This window comes from Dendrobates tinctorius, unplaced genomic scaffold (assembly GCF_039654945.1).
Source record: "Dendrobates tinctorius isolate UK_male_01 unplaced genomic scaffold, ASM3965494v1 ptg000016l, whole genome shotgun sequence".
Classification (NCBI taxonomy): Eukaryota; Metazoa; Chordata; class Amphibia; order Anura; family Dendrobatidae; genus Dendrobates; species Dendrobates tinctorius.
Window position 1 is genome coordinate 75,143,326 of NW_027361684.1, and position 23,060 is coordinate 75,166,385.

Genomic DNA, 23,060 nt, shown 5'->3' on the forward strand with positions numbered 1-23,060 from the left:
CAGCAGGGGAAAGGGACTGAGGAGATGTGATGGAATGGGGTCACTGGTGCAAGTGGTAGGGCGAGAAGATGTAAGGAGCCTGATTACTTCTTCTGTGACTGGTTCAAAATCAGAGAGTGAGCTAGATGCAGTGGGGGAGAGAGGATAGTCCATGGTATGAGGAGATTGGGAGATAATGTCCTGTCGGATATGGTCAATTTTTTCTTTGAAATAATTAGCCAGATCGTCAGCATGGAGATCCGTGGTTGGGGCCTGCACTCTTGGGTTAAGTAGGGAATGAAAAGTGTCAAAGAGATGTTTCGGGTTATTGGATAGTGAGGTGATGAGAGTGTTGAAATAGGCTTGTTTTGAGAGGTGAAGTGCAGTGGTGTATGTTTTAAGCATAAACTTATAATGGATGAAATCTTCAGGTAGATTGGATTTTCTCCACAGACGTTCGGCGCACCTGAAGCACCGTTGTATGAAACGTGTTTGCAGTGTGTGCCACGGTTGTCGATGTTTGTACCTAGTTGATCTATGTATAGGAGGTGCAGTTTCATCCAGGGCACTTTGAAGTGTTTCATTGTAATTCTTCAGTGCAGAATCAGGACATGAGAGGAAGGAGATGGGGGCCAACTATAACTGCAAGTTTTTCATAAGATTCTGGGTGTTAATGGCCTGTGTGTTTCTAAAAGTGTGGAAAGTAGGGGTGACCTGGGTGGGATGACAGTTCTTGATAGAGAATGATAGAAGGTTGTGGTCAGAGAGCGGGAGAGGGGAGTTTGTGACATCCCCTCAGAGCCACTGGACTACTACCACTAATATCCCACATCATCCCCATCAGCCAGAGCCACCGGATTACTACCCCAATATCCCACATCATACCGTCAGGGCCACACGACTACCATTAAAACCCCACATCATCCCCATCAGCCAGAGCCACCAGACTACTACCCCTAAAATCCCACATCATCCCGTTAGAGCCACCGGATTACTACTACTAATATCCCACATTATCCCGTCAGAGCCCCTGGACTACTACCCCTAATATGCCACATCATCTTTATAGCCTGTGGTCAGAACCAGAGCGCTGAGTGGTATGGTCCTAACTACCATACTGGGGATCTCTTTAAGAGAGGCCTGGGGTCAGAATCAGAGTGCTGAGGGACTTGCCCTCCCTTCCATACCGGGATCCCTTTAAGAGGGGCCTGGGGTCAGAACCAGAGCGCAGAGTGGATTTGCCCTCACTTCTATGCCGGGAATCTCTTTAAGAGGGGCCTTGGGTCAGAACCAGAGCACTGAGTGGAGTTGCCCTGACTTCCATACCAATGATCCCTTTAATAGAAGTCTGGAGTCAGAATCAGAGCGCTGAGGGATTTGCCCTAACTTCCATACCAGAGATCCGTTTAGAGGGAAGATGTGCCTAAGGGACTATGGGATGTAGGATGTGTGATGGGTATATGGGCAGAGAGTAAAAACAGCTCAGAACACAAAATATTAGTCCTCATACAGCCCTAGAACTCAAAAATTTAAAGCGTTATAGGTCTCTGAAAATGGCGACACAAGCAAAATAGTTTTTTTTTTCTTTTACAATTTCCAAATTTTTTTCACTATCTAAATTAAAAAAATAAAACTGTGCATGTTTGGATTCTACATAATAGTACTGACCTGGAGCATTATATTTCCAGGTCAGTTTTATCATATAGAGAACAAGGTAAATAAATACAAGAAACAATTGTAAAATTGCACTTCCTTTGCAATTTCAACGTACTTGGATTTTTTTTTTCCCAAATGAATGGTGTCATTCAGAAGAACAGCTTGCACTGCAAAAAACAAGCCGATGTTAGAAGGGAAAAATAAAAAAAGATATGACTCTTGAAAAAAAGGGGAGAACAAAAGCCAAAAGTTAAAATGGGAAATGGTGGCAGCGTGAAAGCGGTAAATAGGCGTGCTTTGATAAGAACTTACTGTAGCCACATGTCAATATAATAGCTGCTACATCTGTATGTCCCCCTACACTGTACAAAAATACTGATTGGTTTTCTATCCATTGCTGAAGATAAACATTAATTTGACTCCGATTCCTAATGAGACTTAGGGCTGATATGAGCTACTGAATATATAGGAAATGACTTAAAATGAATATCCCAGCACAGCAATGTATGGGATATCACTAGAAAATGTCCTCGATGTGTAATTGGTGGTAGTCCAACTGTACAGTTGTGGCCCCTGCTAATAAATAAAAGCAAGTGAAAATGGCACTAGAAAAATGGAGTACACTCCATGTACACTGGAGTTTTGAAGAAAGCCACAATAGCTCACCCATGCAAAGAACCCATGGAGAGAGTATAAACGCCATGCATATGTTGTACCATGCCATGAGTCTTGCCTAGGCTTAGCAATAGGGCAATGCTATTCCCTTGAAATGGTGTAAGCTGCATTACAAAGAACAGTTACATGGATGGTATTAATAGAGATGAGTGAACCCGAAGTGTAAAGTTCGGGGTTTGTACCGGACACCTAGTGTCCGATGCCGAACTCAGACTTCTCCCAGAAGTTCCAGGAGGAAAGAGAGATAGAGAAATTGTGATTCCCTTTGGCAGCCCCATAGCCCATACTACAACCATCTGCAGTGCAGCAGTAGCACAATGTGCAGTAATGAGGCAGTGACCCAGCAAAGTTCAAAGCAAAAGTTCTCTTTAATGTTCAACTCAGCAAGACACAGCACATGATATCCTCCAGTTAGCAGCCAGGAAACAGGACAGTCCACCTCCGGATCACAGCTGGGAACCAGACAGTCCACCTCCAGTTCGCAGCCGGGTACATATCCTCTGGATTACAGTCACTAAACACGCCAGTCCACTTCCATGACCGGTTGCCATAGGCAACTGCACCACCATGTTAATGTTCTACTCACAGCACTACACAATATCCTCCGGAATGCAGCCGGGAACTAAATCCTCTAGTTTACAGTCACTAAACATGCCAGTCCCCCTCTGACCTGTTGCTGTGGGCGACTGCACCGCTGTGTACGCTGTGGGTGCCAAGCTATTCAGCTGCCTTGGTTATTTAGCTCGATGGCCTGTATTGCCTCACACAGGTGGAGCGCTGCAGAACCTCCTGAACTGTACTAATGCCAACACCAGACTGAAACTGACCCTGAAACATCCAAACCCTATACTGCAGGGTTTTTATTTAGAAACCTATGGCCTATACTCACTGTAGTATGCATTGCAACCACAGCTACGCCTGTGACTGCAACGCCCTCAATACGCCTCTGTGCGCATCCTGGGGGCAACATACAGCGACCCCTACTTGTGATACCGGTAACTGCCTCACACATTTTACAGGATCAACGTTTGGGTCCCCATTTGACTTCTACAGGGTTCGACTTCTGGTTCAAGTTTGGATAGCATTCTGGCACCCAAACCAAACTTTGGATTAAAGTTCGGTCAAACCCGAACATCCACGGGTCCTCGCATCCCTAATTATTTACGTTCTATTATAATTACGGGGGAAAAAAAAACTACAGAACCAATACACAGTACAATTCATGTGTTCTTCAAAAAAACAAATCATCACACAATATGATGTAAATGTGTCTGAATTACTCTTCGCTCAACGTCCTAGTCTTTTCCTCTGGATGTCTGAAATAAAAAGAATATCTAAGATTTTGTCAGTTGTGATAAATGCGTTGGAATTTGGCAGAAAACAGCAGAAAACTTTTAGCTAAGGGTAAAATGGAAGAAAGCCCAGGGCTTTTTGTGTGGATCAGTGCATTCCAACAACTTGATTTGGAACAAGCAGTTATTCCGTTATTTTGAATGCCCTACATAGGGAATGCTGCCAGCAAACATTTTCAGAGCAACCTTGATGGAATTCAGGCAGATCGTGCTACACTTTGATCCAAGTAAAGAGATATGAAATCAGATTTGCCTTTAAAAGCCTCTGATTTAGTTATATAATAGCAAACTGCTACCCAAGGCAGATCTGATTAGTTGTGACTTTAAGACCCCTAAATAATCATTTGAATCACCACTACAACTTTATTATTGAATAGGTGGAAGAAAGATTTGTTTCAACTAAGATTTTATTCACATCTGTGTTAGTAATTTCAGTATTTCTGTTCTGTCATAGGAAAATCCCCACAATCCGCAAGCCGGACACCTTTATTATAATGGGGTCCTTCAGTCTTATGTCAATTGTATGTGTAAACATAATGGAGTGTGAGGTGAGGACTACAAACAAGATCTGCAATGCAGGTGTGAAAAAAGCCTTAACCCCTTTGTAATGGAGCCAATTTGCAGCTTAATGACCGGGCCAATTTTTACAATTCTGACCACTGTCACTTTATGAGGTTATAACTCTGGAACGCTTTAACATATCCCGCTGATTCTGAGAATGTTTATTGTGACATATTTTACTTCATGTTAGTGGTAAAATTTCTTCGATATGACGTGCGTTTATTTATTAAAAAAACTGGAAATATGGCGAAAATGTTTAAAATTTTGCAATTTTCAAACTTTTAATTTTTATTCCCTTAAATCAGAGAGATATGTCACACAAAATACTTAATAAATAACATTTCATACATGTCTACTTTACATCAGCAAAATTTTTGAAACTAATTTTTTTTGTTAGGCAGTTATAAGGGTTAAAAGTGGACCAGCGATTTCTCATTTTTACAACAAAATTTACAAAACCATTTTCTTTAAGAACTACATCACATTTGAAGTCACTTTGAGGGATCTATATGACAGAAAATACCCAAAAGTAACACCATTCTAAAAACTGCACCCCTCAAGGTGCTCAAAACCACATTCAAGCAGATTATTAACCCTTTACGTACTTCACAGGAACGGAAGCAATGTGGAAGGAAAAAATTAACATTTAACTTTTTTTTTTTTTACAAACATTTTATTTCAGAACCAATTTTTTTTTATTTTCACAAGTGTAAAAAGAGAAAATAAACCACAAAATTTGTTGTGCAATTTCTTCTGAATACGCCGATACTACATATGTGGGGGTAAACTACTATTTGAGTGCACAGCAGGGCTTGGAACGGAAGGAGCGCTGTTTGACTTTTTCAATGCAGAATTGGCTGGAATTGAGATTGGACGCCATGTCGCATTTGGAGAGCCCCTAATGTGCTTAAACCGTAACCACAACCGTAACTCTAACCACAACCCTAACCCTAATCCCAACCCCAACCATAACAATATCCACAAACCTAACCCCAACACAACCTTATCCCTAATCCCAAGCCTAACCATAACCCTAACCACAACCCTAACCCCAACACACCCCTAATCCCAACACGAACCATAACCCTAACCACAAACCTAACCCCAACACACCCCTATCCTTAATCCCAACTCTAATCCCATCCCTAACCCTAATCCAAACCCTAACTTTAGCCTAACTCTAACCCTAATGGGAAAATGAAAATATATTTTCTTTTTTTTCATTATTCATCCCTAACTATGGGGGTGATAAAGGGGGTGTTTATTTACATTTTTTTTTATTTTGATCACAGTGACAAAAATGAACTAATAGTAAATATCTTCCTATTGTTGCCGGGTGCCGGCCGGCAGATCTCGGCAGGCGCACTGTGCGTGCGCCCGCCAGCCATTTTTTTCCCGGATCAAGATAGCAACGCCCATCGGGGGGAAGCAGGAGGGCCAAGGAGCACCGGGAGGTACTGGGGGGGATCGAGGACCCTATTTCTCTCTCCTCTGATGTGATCGCAAAACAGGAGTTGGTAAAAACCAACCTGAATCATGTGATTTAAGTACCCTTAACTACCGCCGTTAAAAGGCATATCGGCAGTCATTAAGGGGTTAAAAAGTTTCCAAAAACAAATTAAATTTGCTTTTGATCTCACACTTAGCACCATTAAAACTTATCTGCAGGCTTATAATTTTAAGTACTACTAACTTCTGATAACACTTCTAGTTCCCAGCCTGGCTGTGTTAAATTTGATCTAATGCACATTGGTGGAGATCTATTTAAACTTGAAAAAAAAAAAAAAAAGAGTAGCAGAGCAGAAGTTGGTCAAGCTGATTGCTATACAGTTCTAGCAAAAATCTACTGATCTAAAACGGAATATTTTTTTTACCTCCCTGCCCAGTATTCCATAAGTATTTTATGTGTATTACAACAGTATTTTGCTCTGTCTTTGAATTGCTGCATCAAATTTTGGAATAAATTCATGGACTTCTGTGCGCTGCCAGACAAATTCACTAATCCAGGTTATGAGAAAGATTAACCATTTCCCGGGAAATAAACGGTTAATCTTTCTCATAACCTGGATTAGTGAATTTGTCTGGCAGCGCACAGAAGTCCATGAATTTATTCCAAAATTTGAAGCTTTAAGCGGTCGCAGAGCTGACCTTTGGATGTGCAGCAAGCAGACTACTGATCCTACATGCCTGAACCTCTCCTGAAAAGGGTGAGTAAACTCTATTTTATTCCTCTAAAAATAACCCGGATAAGACCCTATTGCGCTTTTTTGTTCCTCTAGTTTGATTACTTTGAATTGCTGCAGTTATACACAGTGAAAACAGAGGTTGTAAATACATTTTTATACTAAATGAGCACTTTTAAAACTAAAATAAAAATGATAAAATTCGCAATTTAAAAATGCACTGGGGAAAACCAGCCCTAGTAATCATAATAATACACTTCATAAAGGGAATCTGTCAGTAGGATCAAGCTTCCTAAGCAGTCTATATCAGCAGGTATATCATAGGAAGATGAATAAGATGATACCTTGATATCGAAGATCTAAAGTGTTATTCAAAAGAAATCCACATTTTCCTTAATATGTCAATGAGCTGCTAAGATCTAGCGTCGGACACTGATTTCACGAGAATCTATCTAAAGAGGTTATTAAAAATTAAAGGGTGTGTTACCGGTGTGAAACATTTAATCCCTGACAGTCTGCTCTCCTGATCTACATGTCTCACAATGGTAGCACCCACTTTCATTTAAATAAGGTCTGGAGGCAGATTCTCAGTGAGATCTGTGTCCAGCCCATAGATCTTAAAACCTCATTTACATATTAAGAAAAACATGGATTTTTCTGGAATAGAACATCAGATCACAGATATCAAGGTATCTTTATTTCACTTTCATGACCTACAAGCCCATTTAGACAGCTTAGGAGGGTTGATCCGACTGACAGATTCCCTTCAACTTTGAAATTACAACAACAAAAAGGATAAGTCTTGGAACTTCGTTAGGCTGGTTTCACATTAGCGCATTTTCAGCGCGCGCACGGCCGGGGGTAGCTCCGCCCCCGAGCCGGCTCTCTGCCCGGCGTGCCCGCCCCTTCCTTGTAGCGCCGCCTCCTAGCGGACAGCGGCGCCTGCGATCGGCGCACCCTATCTTTAGCATAGGGTGCGCCGATCGTGCGCAGGCCGTGCGCTAGTTGCGCTTTGACCTGCGCTGCGCACTTTTGACGGTGCGCCGTGCGCGCCAAAATCAAACTTTTCGGATTTTGGCGCGCACGGCGCACCGTCAAAAGTGCGCAGCGCAGGTCAAAGCGCAACTAGCGCACGGCCTGCGCACGATCGGCGCACCCTATGCTAAAGATAGGGTGCGCCGATCGCAGGCGCCGCTGTCCGCTAGGAGGCGGCGCTACAAGGAAGGGGCGGGCACGCCGGGCAGAGAGCCGGCTCGGGGGCGGAGCTACCCCCGGCCGTGCGCGCGCTGAAAATGCGCTAATGTGAAACCAGCCTTAATCAGAGGATTAATGGACATGATAATGATATGAAGACTATGAAAAAAAAATGCAAATACAATGTCCAAAACATCTCAATGTACTCAGTATTTGAGTATGAGCCCCACAAATAGAAAAACACGCATTTGCAAACTTGGCACAATATCTACAAGGTTAATAGTTTTTTTTGAGAAATACAGGTGCTTCTCACAAAATTAAAATATCAAAAAAATTAATGTACTTCAGTTCTTCAATTCAAAAAGTGAAACTCATTATATAGAGTCATTACAAACAGAGTGATCAGTTTCAAGTCTTTATTTCTGCTAATGCTGATGATTATGGCTTACAGCCAATGTAAACCCAAAAGTCATTATCTCAGTAAATTAGAATACATTATAATGTGACACCCTAGAGTCCGTTTGTCACAGTGACATTACCCATTAGAGGGAGGTAAAGTTATGCTTGGAGGCAGAAGGGGGGCCCCCATGCCAGGTAACAGATTAAATCACAATTCCTGCTGCACGTCAGAAAAGGGAGCTGCCTTATAAATTCTGGCCAGCAGATGGGGTTGGTGAGTCAGCTAGAAGTGAGCTGAAAAGTTGTCATGGAAACAAGTGCAGCTGTGAGCAAATGACAAGACAGTTGAGCTGAGGTAAAAAGATCTTTTTGGAAGGTCCAGTCAGTTCAGAAAAGGGAGCTGATCTCTGAGGAGTTCAGAAACAGGAGCTGATCTGTGAAGAAGGAAAGGGACAAGAGCAGAAATAGAGAGGCTCTGGAGAAGCTAAAAACTGCGTATAGCAGACCCCAGTGCGAAGTGCTAATAGAGAGAAAAGGGATGCCAGAGTCCTTGGTGGTCAGGAGCTGTATGTCCTGATCGCCGAACCTGAAAGTACAGGTGACTGTAAGTACCTGTGTGACATTAAACACCTGAGGGCACGGCAGCAGATAAGCAGCCCGGGCCTGACGGTGAAAAGGACCGTACCCATGGAATAGGTTCACGCTGTCAGCCGTACAGGTTAGAGAAACCATCAAGAAATAGAGGGTCACAGCTTAGTTACAAACAGCAGAGACCCGCACACAAAGCGCAGAAGGAAGGTCCCAAACCCCCACCTGGCAGGGTGGATCCCCTGAATGCCTCCAGGCGAGTCGGACTCAATCCATCACCTGTATGTGGTACTCTGGATTGCAACCAATTGCCAGTAAAAGGTAAAGAAACTGCTCCTCCCTGTGTCCTCTCATTTCTCTGCACCCCAACGTCCACCGCCATCTTAACTATTAATCAAGTATATTTGCCCTGGGACTATTGCTCTACCTGTGGGGAGGGAGCTATTTTCACCTCAGCTGCGACACACCAGCAGTCTCAGGAGAACAACACAGCAGCGCTGGTCGCCTCTGACCAGAATACCACAGGTGGCGTCACGTATTTAATCATCTATAAACTTTATCTTCATTTTTACTACACTTCAACATCACACAACTTTCCCCTATTTTATTTACTGGACGCCCCAGGGCCACGGACCGGGTCACCGCCGCTGTGACGTTCCCCCATTGAAGTCAACGGGCCCAGTACCGAGTATCCCACTGCCCTGCGCGGGGCGCTCCAATAACACCAACTTGAAAAATTATTTTGTGAAGTAAAATATTGCTTAAAAACAGTGAAATATTTTACCTCACAAAATGAATCCTCTGTGATCCCCTGCTGTAAATGTCAGTATTGTCTATTCCTTGCTCCCCTGCCCAGGAGATGTGGAATGCTCCGTACACGGAGAAATCAATATTAGAAAGTCCATTAAGTATCATAAGGTTCAAATCAGACTAAGAAATCAATCCATGGGTCAATAATGGGTCCATAAGGGTCCAAGAGAAAGTGCTGAGCACTTTCTCTTGGACCCTTATGGGCCCATCATACACATAGGTAATTAAATGATGTGATCTCTTTATATAGATCTGGTTAGCAGGTGACTCTACGGGAAACCTTTTTTTAGGCACTTGTACCTTTTCCCTATAGTATTTATGATTATCCTGCTAAAAATTTGTATAGAGATCTAGTACTCTCTCTATATATATTATATATATATATATATATATATATATATATATATATATATATAATTTATACTTACCTGTATTTTTCTATTGCGTAACTCTATACTTGATGGTCCATTTGGCTGCTCATATTTATGTATATATTTTGATATTGTGGTGATGTTAATTGAGGCATCTTGTACATAATTTTTTACTAATTGGTTCATGAATTTTTTAATACTGGTTAATAAAAAAATAATTTTTAAACAAATGAAATTGCTTTAAAGGTTCTCAATATGTGTTCTGGACAATGTTCATTGTTCTAATCCACATGGATTGATTTCTTATGCTCCGTACACGGTCAGACAGACAATTTTTAAAATGAATTTTCGCTCATGGGAAAACCACTTTAATGTGACCGGCTTACTCTGCCTGTAGACAAGTCGGTCGCCGGGATTAGCCGAATGATTCACTGCTCTTGCGCAGAATTTGCGCAGGGGCAGTAAATCAGACCACCGCCCTCTTTTTGCAGAAAGATAGTGGCGGTCACATTAAAACTGTGCATGCGCTCCTCCTGTACAAAGATGGCTGCAATCAGTGAGTCATTTGGTTGATCCTGGCAGTGGCATGTTCGCTATGGTGATCCGCTGGTGGTACTGCACAAGAGGCTGCGTACGGCATATACAGTGTGTGTGATGTGTACGGCATAGACAGTGTGTGTGTATGGTGTATACATTGTGTGCGTGTGGTGTGTGACTATATCCCCCTGGTGGTACCACGCAGGAGGCTGGTACCACCACCAGTTTCCATATTGAGACACCCATCACTTGGGTGTCCAAATATGGCAGTCGGTGAACTTCCGCCGCTTGCAATTCTGGGATCTGGACACAACAGGAAGTGAAGACATTACAAGGTAATTATATATTAGATGGGGCAAAAGGATGGTGATTTGAACTTTTCTATTTTTTATTTTTTTACTTTAAGCATTCTTCAATAGTCTCAAAGGGGGATTAGAAGCTGCCACAACCCGATCGGATCTGCTACATAGAGGAGATGATCAGATCGCCAATATAGCAGAATTAGTCGCTTGCTATGAGCGCCAACAACCGGGTAGCGTTCACAGCAAGCCGGCACTGACAAACATAGGGGTCTCCAGGAGACCTCCGGTTGTCATGCCAACCCACCAGTGACCCTCGATCACATGACAGGGGTCACTGGTGGGCGGATTTCCGGCCCAATTGCCGGAAGCGCGCATTAAATACTGCTATCAGAGTTTGACAGCAGCATTTAACGTGTTAATAGCAGAGGGTGGATCACGATTCCACCCGTGGCTATTGCAGGCACATGTCAGCTGTTCAAAACAGCTGACATATCCTGGCAAAGATGTGGGATCACCACCAAAGCCCACATCAAAGGGGGAGATGTGTTGTGAGTTCACTACTGAGGGCCGGTGAACTCCCTCTTCTGGTGAAGAAAGGTAGTGAGCCTGATTATCAAACATCTGAGACTAATGATGATGACTGGCTGAGTGGAGTGGCTGACTGGATATAAGGCCGCCCACGCACTTTTTGCCCTGCGGGTGATTTCTCTGTGGGATCCTTGGAGACCAGTCTGAATTCCTGCTCATCTAAAGCTAAGTTTTCTGCTCTGCCTGTTGCATTTTTGCTTTGCCTTTGTTTTGCTCTGTTTTTCTGGATTTCTGCCATTCCCTGCTGGGGTGAGCTGAATTCCTTTAGCTCTCTCTTCAGAAAGTACCTGAGTGCTGATATAGCTTTTGAAGTGTAGCTGCTTCAGGGTCTTTTTTCCATATCAGCTTGTTGGCTCATTTTGTTGTGAGGGTTTTTGCAGATTGCAGACAGCAACCGTCCTTTCCTATTTAGTTAGTTTTGGGCCCCATCGTTTGCTCAGCCTATCTTTCTGCCTGTGTATTGTTTTTTCATCTTGCTTCACCGTCATTATATGTTGGGGGCTGCCTTTTGCTTTGGGGTCTGCTCTGGGGCAGTTTAGATTTCCTTTTCTGTCTTTAGGCTATACAGTTCTCCGGCTGTGATCGAGGGGTCTAGGGCACCGTAGGAACCCCCCACAGCTACTGCTAGTTGTGTTGATAGGTTCAGGGGTCTGCAATCTGATAGTTGCCAACTTCTCTGGTTTTCTGGACGTAGCTTCTATTTTTGTGTCTGCCTCCTACGGTGACTCAATCATAACAGAGATGTGACATGCGCCGTATTAGTATGGCTCATGTTGCAAAGGGGTTAAAGTTGATTTTAATCAATACATTTTGGAATAATAATAATTTCCAGAATTGAATGTGATTAAAAAAAATGGTCCTGTGCTGAGATAATCTTGTAAATGTGCACCTGCTATGTACTGTGCAATGGCTGTGTCTGACCATGCAGGAACACGGTCTGATTATACCACAGCTCCTGAGCAGGGGAGAAAGCAAAAGAGAGAATACAGATAGCACAGCATGGGATTGGAGATGATTCTTTTTGAGGGGGGAAAACATTTCCCTGACTATTTTTAAAAAATGTTTTACCTCAAAGAAAGAATTATTTGCAATCCAAATTTCTTTAATGTCTTTCTACTCTTTTACTCCCTCCCCTGCCCAAGAGATGTGGTATGATCAGACCATGTTCCTGTATGGTCAGACACAGCCATTACACAGTACACAGCAGGGGCACATTTATAATATTATCTCAGCACATTTTTTTAAACACATCCAATTGTGGAACTTCTAATTATTCCTAGATCTATTGAGATTAAAATCAACTTTGTTCGTGGTACAACCCCTTTAACCTCTTGACCCCAAAGTCTGTTTTCACCTTCCTGACCAGGCCAATTTTTCAATTTTGACCAGTGTCACTTTATGAGGTAATAACTCTAGAACGCTTCAACAGATCCCACTGATTTTGAGACTGTTTTTTATGACATATTATACTTTATAACAGTGACAAAATTTGTTCGATATGACTTGTGTTTTTTGTGAAAATATCGGAAATTTTGCAATTTTCAAACTTTTCATTTTTATGCCCTTAAACCACAGTTATGTTACACCAAATAGTTAATAACATTTCCCACATGTCTACTTTACATCAGAACAATTTTAGAAACATTACTTTTTTTTAGAAGGGTTAAAAGTTTATGTCTCAATTTAAACAACATTTATAAAACCTTCTTTTTAGGGACCACATCACATTTGAAGTGACTTTGAGCATTCTATATAACAGAAAATACCCAAAAGTGATCCCATTCTAAAAACTGTACCCCTCAAGGTTCTCAAAACCACAGTACATAGATACCCCATGTAGGTGGAAACCACTGTTTGGGTGCACGGCAGGGCTCGGAATGGAAGGAACACATTTCAAATTTTGAACACAAAACTTGCTGGTATCGAGATCGGACGCCATGTCATGTTTCCAGCGCCCCTGTAGTGCCGCCTAAACAGTAGAAACCCTGCACAAGTGACCCCATTTTTTAAACTAAACCCGTCAAGGAACTTATGTAGATGTGTGTTGAGCACCTTGAACCCCCAGGTGCTTTCACAGAACGATGAGCCATGAAAATAAAAAAAAAAAAATGTTTATTTTTAACACAAAATTGTTCTTTTAGCCACATTTTATTTTTATTTTCACAATGGTAACAGGAGAAAATGGACCACAAAAAGTGTTTTCAAATTTTTCCTGAGTACGTCGATATCTCATATGCTGTGGAAAACTACTGTTGGGTGCATGACAGGGATAGAAAGGGAAGGAGTGACTGTTTGGAGCTCAGTCTTTGATGGAATGGTCTGCACACACCATGTCACGTTTGGAGAGCCCCTGATGTGCATAAATAGGGGAAACCCCCAACATGCGACCTTATTTGGACCCCTCTAGGGAATTTATCTGGATGGGTGGTTAGCACCTTGACCCCCCAAGTGCTTCACAGAAATTTAAAACGGTAAGCCGTTAAAATAAAAAAAACATTTTTTAATGAAAAAATGTTTTTTAGCCCCAATTCTTTTATTTTCACAAGGGTAAAATGAGAAAATAGACCCCAAAAATTGTTGCACAATATGCCAGGTACACCGATACCCCATATGTGGTGGAAAACTACTTGGGCTCATGGCAGGGCTCAGAAGGGAAGGAGTGACTGGAGCGCAAACTTTCATGGAATGATCTTTGCACACCATGTCATGTTTGGAGAGCCCCTGATGTGCCTAAACAGTGGAAACCCTGCACAAGTGACCCTGTTTTGGAAACTACCCCCCTCAAGGAATTTATCTAAAGGCATAGTTATAATAATGATAATAATGCTTTTGGTTTTACAGGTGTATGAATTTATAATGTGGTGGTATGTATAAATTGTGTGGAGTACATCAGGTTATAAAAGTGTGTTGTATCACACTTGTTGGATTCCCCTCTTAGAGCATACTTTGCACCATTTTCATGATCTTCCCTTCGTTGTTTGGGGAACCACAGCTGGAAAAAGTTGACCTGGGACCATCACCTACATGAGGGTCAAACATTAGGGCATTGAGGACAACTTCCTGAAACTGAAGGAAATCCCCGTAATTCCTGCAGATCGAAACAGCACAAAAGCATTGTAGAGTTCAATCTGCACAATGTGCACGGCCTATGTCTTGTACCATACTTTAGCATTCTGCATGGCAATGTATGGTTTGAGGACCTGATCTGAGATATCAACACATCCCCATGTACTTATTATAATCCAAATTATATTCTGGCTTTGGGACTTGTGTTGTGGCACCTCGGACAATGACAAGGGAGCTGTTGTGACAGTGTATTGTGGTCAAGATGAGTATATCCCTCTTGTCCTTATACTTGACCACCAGCATGTTGTCACTCCATTGGCTCTGCTTTTGCCCTTTCTTAGCAGATGCCCAATTAACAGACTAGGGAGGCCTCTTTGATAGAGTGGGTCTTGAAGAGTGGGATTCTGGTGTAAAAGTTTTCTATGTAGGAGGTCATAACCCTTATCCAACAGTGTGTGCAGCAATTCCCACACAATTTTCCCCACTCACCTCCAGGACAGGGAGGCATTCAGGGGGAGATCAATCTGGGTAGACCCTAAATCTGTAGGTGTATCATGAGGTACTCTTACACAGCTTTTACAGTTTACTTCAGTACCTGGCCCTTTTCCTGGGCAGGTATTGTCAGAATTTTAGCCTCCCTTTGAAATTAACCAGAGATTCATCTATACAGATGTCCCTTTGGAGATTGTACACCTCAGCAAATTATAACTACTTGCCAAATTTTATTTAGACAGTCCAAATTAGGATCGATTCGAGGAGGACTCTGCATTATTACTATAATGCAAACATTTTTTGATCGCTTCAAATTGTGTCCTTGTCATGGCCTTATAGAATACCGGTGTGCTGTAGAGTATATTAGTACTTCAGTATTGCCAAAGCTCTGATTTTCTGACTATGCCTATATGCAACACAATACCCCAAAATGTCAATTTCTGTGGCATTTCCAGGGCTCCATCCGGAGTATAATGACGTGCAATTTTGGGTGAAAAATTGATAAAAATACATATTTGCCTGCACCACGATAAGATTTATTATTTCCTTGCTGACAAAATTTGAAAAAGTCAATTTCAGTGGGGCCGGTGATATGAAATTGGATTCCTGACCTGCCAATACAGGAAAGATATATACATGTATGTTTGTACCGTGTTAGCCAGTAGATAGAATTCTTGACCTGCCAATGAATAACAGGCTGATAAATTTCAGGGAATTTGAGTCCACATGGGATAAAATGCTGAAGGGGTTTACTGGGTTTTATGGCGCCTTGCTGGGGGTCCCTTCTCACTAGATGAGTAGGAGGAGGAAGAGGACGAATAAAGGAATGTGGGATCCTCCTCACTGCCTGAATCCATGTCGGAGACAAAGAAAGCATATGCCTACTCTGGTGAATAATGTCTTCTTGATGAATAGGCCATTTTTATTTTGTTTTTCAAAACAATGGGGATGTGTGTGTAAATGGTGATTTTACACATTTATTGTCTGCGGCTTGTGTAAAGGGTAATATTATAAAAAAGTAGAAAGAACAAAAGTAGAAAAAAAAAAAAGTAAAAAATGAAAAATTAGAAGAAACACTTATAAGAAAAAAATGAAAAGAAAAACTAATAGATGCGCTATTTTTTTTTGCAAAAGAAAAACGGACATCTCTAACACTGACGTATGCCCTAATGCACTAGCTAACAAATTACCGGGTGATAATTTTTTTTTTGCAAAAGAAAACCGCTATCTCCCTCCCTATAAAACTACTCTGTATTAACAATTTTTTTTTCTAAAAAAATTTGTATGTCACTAACAGTGTGACGTCCACTACTCTAATATGCTACCTCCCTACCTATAAAGGTACTCTACTATTTTTTTTTTCTTAAAGAAAATTGAACGTCACTAATACTGTGACATCTGTTTCTTTAATACGCTACCTTCCTACCTAAAAAGCTAATTTAAACTATATTAAAAAAAAATAAAACACAAACATCACTTACACTGCGACGTCCGCTAACCTATCTAGATAAAAAAAAAAAAGAAAAAGTCCCTTGGCACAGACTCTGATCAGCAGTGATACTGATCAGATTGCTGCGACCACAGGGAGAACATAAATGCATTCCACTATGTAATGAATAAAGATTTACAACTGGAATATTTCATTCAGTGATATCTAGGATGTGGCATTTTTAGTGTTCTCTTTATTTTTTGAGAAGTGTATTTAGCACAGTGTACTCACAATTAGTGATGGGCAAACACCTACTGTTCGGGCATGGACTTTTCCAGGAAGTCCGTGTTACTGTTCAGATTCAGCACTCCGAACATCAGGTTTTTCCCATGAGGTCATCTGCATTACAGCATGAGAAACACCAGTGGCTCTGATCGTCGGTAATATTATTACCACCGGTAAGAGCGCCAGCAGCAAAAAAATGAGTAAAACGTTTACCTCCAGTCACAGAGAGGTCGGCTGCTGTGAGTACTACTCCCATCAGTCTATGCTTACTGCCACTAATAACAGCGAGAGCAGGCACGGCTGACGGGAGTATTCATCAGCCAGCGCCTGCGCTATAAATAAAAAATGATGTGAGATGTTTATATTTTTGATAACCAGCATGGCAAAACTGACAGCTGTGGGCTGCAACTCTAAGATGTCAGCTTTATCATGCCTGGTTATCAAGAATAGAAGGGTCCCCACACTGGCTTTTTTCAATTATTTAAATAAAGAACACGGCAAGGGGTCTTCCCCATTTTTGACAACCAGCTAAGCTAAAGCAGACAGCTGGAGGCTGGCATTCTCAGGCTGTTAAGGGGACATGGATAATGCCCCCCACCAAGCCTAAAAATAGTCATTGATGCTGCACTCACAGCAGCTCATTTGCCTGTGGTTTTCAGCCTGGAAGGTCGCATCTTGGCACCATCCAGTTTGAAAAACAGTTATCGCAGACATGGATTATGGCATGGGACAGTATGCTGGACAGGTGAGGGATATTGTTGTTTGTTTTTTTTATTTTGCTTTTTTTAAAGCAGAACAGGGCTTCAATGGAAGGGGGCGTCAGGTGAGTATAACTATGTTTGTTATTTTTAAATAAATTTGTAAAAGTGTGTATTTTTATTTCAAATAAAGGACTTTATTCTGTGTGTTTTTACTGACAATATGACTTTAGGGGTGGTAATAAACAGGCATCTTATAGATGACTTTCCATTACTAACTGGGCTTGATGTCACCTGAAAATACAAAGCTAACATCCACCCACAAATATCAACATCAACCCCTTTTGTCACTGCCACGGGGCAAGGTTGGATGAGCCGGGCAAAGCATCAGAATTGGTACATCTAATAGATGCGCCCTTTTTGGGGCGGCTGCAGGCTATTATTTTTAGGCTGGGAGGCAATATCCATGGCCCTTTACCAAACTGAGAATACCAGCACCCAACTGTCTGCTTAGTTTGTCTGGTTGTCAGAATTGGTAGGGAGCCCACGCTGTGTTCTTTAATTATTTATATAAAATTTACAAAGAGTGAGGACCCCTCTATTCTTCACAACCTGACATGATAAAGCTGACAGATGAGGGTTGCGGCCTGCAGCTGTCAGTTTTGCCATGTTGGTTATCAAAAATAAAAAGACTCCACATCATTTTTTTATTTATGTATTTATAGCTCAGGTGCTGGATGATGAATACTCTCACTGTTATTTGAGGCAGCAAGCATAGGCTGATGGGAATAGTAATCTCATTAGCCGAGGCCTGTCTGACCGGAGGTAAATTTTTTTTATTACCGGTCACAGCTGCTGGATCACGCTATCATCTGACACCGTGGGAGTCACAGCTCTCTGACTGGCGGCAATGAACTTACCGCTGATGAGAGACAGTGTTTGCCACGCTGTCATGCAAATGACAGCATGTCAAACAACGGATATTCGGGCCCCCCATTCATCTGAATAGGGTTTGAGTCCAGGTTCAGGTTTGGATACTGTTCTGGTAACCGAACCAAACTTTTTTTTTAAATATTCAGCTGAACCCGAACATCCAGATGTTTGTCCATCACTACTTACAATTGCTCTTTTTGCCTTTCAACCCAGTTAATTCTTTGCTCTTTTTATGCTCTACATAGTAACAGAAAGTCTTGTTGCCCTGGTGGTTTTCTTACACTTGATAAAGATGCCAGTACAGCATTGAAACACATAGTGGATAATAAAGAATCTTCTAACAATATCGCAGCAAAAGGCTTCTTTCCCACATCGCTGTCAATTTTTAATGCGTTTTTATCCTGTTTTGGTCATTTCCAGCGGATGGATCTTTCCCTCAGCCACAGGGCAGCGGCAGATGGCTATCTAACCCTTTATAGCTGTGGTGTCTTCACCAACAAATCAAGGTGAGCAAACCTTTTGTTTTTACTGTCTCCTAGATTAGGGTTTTACCCTGTTGTGTGCTTCTCCCCTTCATTGTCACGTGGACTGTCTTTGAATCATGCAGTCCATGATTCAGGTAGCATCTACAGTATATGCTGTCAGGTTTCCTTTAAAATAAAAACAGTTGAGTGAATTCCAAACTTTACATGTTTTTTTCGTGTGAGAAAATCATCATTAGGACTAATGAGCATAACGGAGGACAATAGTATCTCTTAATCACAGAACTGGATTACTAAAGTGATCAATAAACATAGAAATGGTTAAGAAAAGTGTGTACAGTACGGCAACTACGGTATATCTCTGTAGATACTTTATGGCATTACATCTGGTAGTAATGAATGATATGTAGGAAGAAGAGCTGCAAGTGTGCTGAAAAATATACAACTGAAAAAACAGAAGTGTTTTACGGCCTTTGTCTTTTACCGGGAGCTTCAATACATTACAATCCGTTCTCCCTCTACAAGCAGAACACACACTTAGCTGGTTTATGTGCCAAGCAAAACGAAACTTATTGCAGTCTTCTTTCTGTATTCAGTTTAATTTTAATTTATCACATTTGTAACCAAATGATACTAAAAGAGGGAAGTTTTGAGATAAGAGGTTTGCTGTACTATCAGAGCAATAGCTATAGGGGGTACATTGGAATCAGTCACACACCGGCCCTTGAAGGTTCAAAGACCTACTGCCACATAAGATAACTCGCCACATGACAGCTGCTATGAGATGTGCCCTCAAGCTGCACATTTAGAGAATATTTATTTCACTAAATATTTTACTGAAAGGCAAAACACAGTAAAGGAATGGAAGTTTTAAAGGTGATACCTCTACTGGGAAAACCTAATAGCATTATGGAAACTCTGGGTGATTCCAGGACCCCGAATCGTGTCACTGGAGAGTTGGCTGTGTACTTTACGCACAGGTGTCAAGGGGCTGGTTCATTTCACTGATGTTGTGTATGGGGCAAAATCATTTACAAAAGAGATTTAAGAAATAATACAAATATCTTGTGCCTTTTAGTGGTAGAAGGTTTCTCACCACAGGGACAACAGCGTATTATTCTGAGGAGTGCTATCTGATTTACATTGGATAGTACACTGACCCATGTAAGTCAATAAGGCAGTGCAGATGGCCAATTGTTTTTACTGACAGAATCTGTCTGTGGCGAAAAAAAATATAAAACGTCGCCTCATGCTGGAATTTCACTCTATACTCGGCTGAGTGCAGCCATCAGTGTGGCATTCAGTTTTTACAGATACATTGCAATTTTGTAAGGTGGATAAATGTAAATGGTCCTGTAAAAGATTGATAGCTGCGGAGCAAAAAAAAAAATTGTGAATCGACAACGGACGGATGATAAGTGACAAAAATTAACAACAAAAAAAAAAAAACAAAAAAAAAAAAAAAAAAAAAACACTCTCCTGAATTAGGATAGGGCTGATCTTTTATATGCCAGTGCGATTTTCTTCCTCACAATCATCCGATTTCGGAGTCAAATAGCAGCATCCTGACATTTTTTTTTCTCACGCTGAATACATGTGAGAGAAAATACACAGATCTGCGCTGCATAAATTGAATAAAATTTGTCCTGTTGCAATGCATCTTTTTATTAGATTGCACTTGTCTGAGTTATACGCCCATTTGAGCGAGCGCTTAGGGTACGCTGCCACTTTGAGAAATTGCTGCGGGTTTGATGCTGCATACTTATTAAAAACACAAATGTGACATGCACAATTGTGAACACGTCGATCAGACAATGCTCACACCACCCACTAACTGAGATACAACAAGAAAACACAGAATGACAGATTTGCAAAAATACTCTGCAATAAAAAATGGCAGTAATCAGCAAGTGCTGGATAACAAATACAGGGTATTTAGTCGATACTTTTTTTGCGTAAAAAAAATGTACATCAAGCTGCTCCACCACGTCAAGGTAACCCCTATCGAAGCAGTCCATATCTAATGCATTAAAAACCTGAACATGTGAACAGTGTCTAATATGAACAGGATTCAGACAGGCCGCTCCCTAGTACCAACTACTATCTCAGTTAGTGGGTGGTGTGAGCATTGTCTGATCGACGTGTTCACAATTGTGCATGTCACATTTGTGTTTTTAATCCGTTTTTTTCCTTGCTTTGCATGGTTTGGGAGACCCCACTCCTCTCGTGTGACGTGCACATAAGAGCTGTCTCAGACCACAAGCCCATACTAGGGAGCGGCATGTCTGAATCCTGATCATATTAGACACTGTTCACATGTTGAGGTTTTTAATGCATTAGATAGGGACTGCTTCGATAGGGGTTACCTTGACATGGTGGAGCAGCTTGATGTACTTTTTATGCGCAAAAAAAGTATCGACTAAACACCCTGTATTTGTTATCCAGCACTTGCTGATTAATCTCATTTTTTATTGCAGAGTATTTTTGCAAATCTGTCATTCTGTGTTTTCTTGTTGCTGCGTGCTTATGCAGTGTCAAATCCACAGCGGCCAGATGTTAAAGCTTACTGGATGGGATTTCTAGAAATCCCATGTCCACTATGCATCTCTGTACACCAGCAGATCACATGCAGAAACCAGAAACTGACATGCGGCGCGTCTTTCAAGACTGTAGCATGTCAATTTCCCTTGCAGAGATGCTAAATTACAACAAAAGAATGTATTGATGAGGTAAATCTGCACAGTTAAGCGAACACATGCGGATTTACCTGCATTCAATAGAAGGCAGCGTTTTGGACGCAGCATGTTTTCACTGCTACTTCCGGAACGTGGGCACATAGCCTAAGGCTTCAGCTTACAGTATCCTGTGTGTCTGATACTTGCCCCTCTTGGGTGATTGAACCCTCACACGGTCAGAAAAAATGTCTTCATGGATGTAATGCTCACAATTTCTAACGGCAATTCTCTCTCATACAAGTGGGCTGGTCTCCATGTGAGGCAACGCCAAATGCAGCTCAGGCTGGAGATGTTTTCTATGCTCCACTCTAGCCTTATTTTTTGACTAGTTATGGTGCAGGCGCTTTTACTTACTACGTCCTACTACTCCTGTTTGCGGGTGTCTGAGCTTTACTTTTGGAAAAGTCATGGCTTTTAAGCCCTTTCAACTCTACTGGGGGTGAAGGCATATGCTAATGCCAACCACACACTGCACTCTTACTCAACACCACAGCAGACAAAACTCGCACGGTGCAACAACCTTGCTTATACAAGCGATAATTCATACATTTTTATCTCAATTCATGAATCTCTGTTACATTTGTCTCAAATATTTAGCATCACATGCATATTAAAGTTAAAAAATACATTGCATGGTAAGCATGCATAATCTAACTAAGAGCACAGTCAGACGGCCACATGACACAGGCGACAGTTGCTTCGCTATGCTCGGACTAGCCGGAGGTTGTCCTGACAGGAGAGCCGCCAGCCAGTCAGTGTGCTGCGAAATGATTGTCATCCGTGTCATGCGACCATCTGACCATGTCCTCAAAGGCATAATTGCAATCAAATTTGCAGGTGGTACATAGCACATAACATAAAACAGAATTACATGGCATGACATAAAGCAAAACAATAGCATTTGCAAAGCAGTAAAATTACTTCAGTGCAGTATTGAATTACAAAATTTGTTATTGTTTTTTTTTTCCCCAGTTGATGACCAACATGTGAAGAGACTATACTAGGTAACGTTCTATCAGTGAAAATCAAGGAACTCGCATACGAAAAATGGATATCTGAATGAGTCCTAACCTATGACATGTTTGTTAATAGGGTCACAAATCTTTTTAATCGAAATAAAGCGCAAAAAAGCAAACGTGCCAAAAAACAGGCATATTTGTATGAAACTTTGTGGCTCCAGTTCATCATTTGCATTTTTTTTTTAAAAAGCAACTTTATTTTTGCCTTGCGGCATTAAATTTTGTTTTTTGCATAATATTCTACAAAATGGTGCATCGAAACTTTTTGGAACCTTTTTGTTAATCCTTTAAGTATTGCACCTTAACTTCCAATAGTGCAACAACAAAATTCGGCAGGTTTTCTACTATTGTATATACTTGTGTATAAGCCGAATTTTTTAGCACATTTTTTGTGCTGTAAACGTCCCCCTCGACTTATACATTAGTTGTCCCAGAGGGCCGACGGGGTTGGGGGAGCGGCAGAGCAGCGGGTTACAGAAAGCAGGAGCCGGCGGCTGCAACTATGCCCGCTGCTAAAGAGAAATGAATATTCTTTTCTCTTATAGCGCGCACAGTGACATCTGCAGCCACCGGCTTCCAGAAGACATCCTGCTCACCTTCCTGCATGCCCTCGCTGCATCCTGCTGGTTCCGGTGCCAGCAGCTCTTCCACCCGAGCGATCGCGTGGCCCTGCTCATTAAGATAAAGAATATGCATGCCTCCCCACTCCCATAGGCGTGGAGTGAT

The 23,060-nt window shown here is 41.6% G+C and overlaps 1 protein-coding gene and 1 long non-coding RNA gene across 5 annotated transcripts in view; one reads left to right on the top strand and one right to left on the bottom strand.

Annotated features, from left to right (window-relative positions):
- PUDP (pseudouridine 5'-phosphatase) overlaps window positions 1–23,060 on the bottom strand; it is a 420,477-nt gene that overhangs the window by 385,660 nt on the left and 11,757 nt on the right. The gene's annotated exons all lie outside the window — the stretch shown is intronic.
- Window positions 6,384–23,060, top strand: part of LOC141080618 (uncharacterized) — a 30,600-nt gene continuing 13,923 nt past the window's right edge. Inside the window, exons 1-3 of the long non-coding RNA XR_012228974.1 lie at window positions 6,384–6,430; window positions 18,519–18,604; window positions 22,288–22,319. This is a non-coding gene — a long non-coding RNA (uncharacterized lncRNA). The remainder of the gene's footprint in view (window positions 6,431–18,518; window positions 18,605–22,287; window positions 22,320–23,060) is intronic.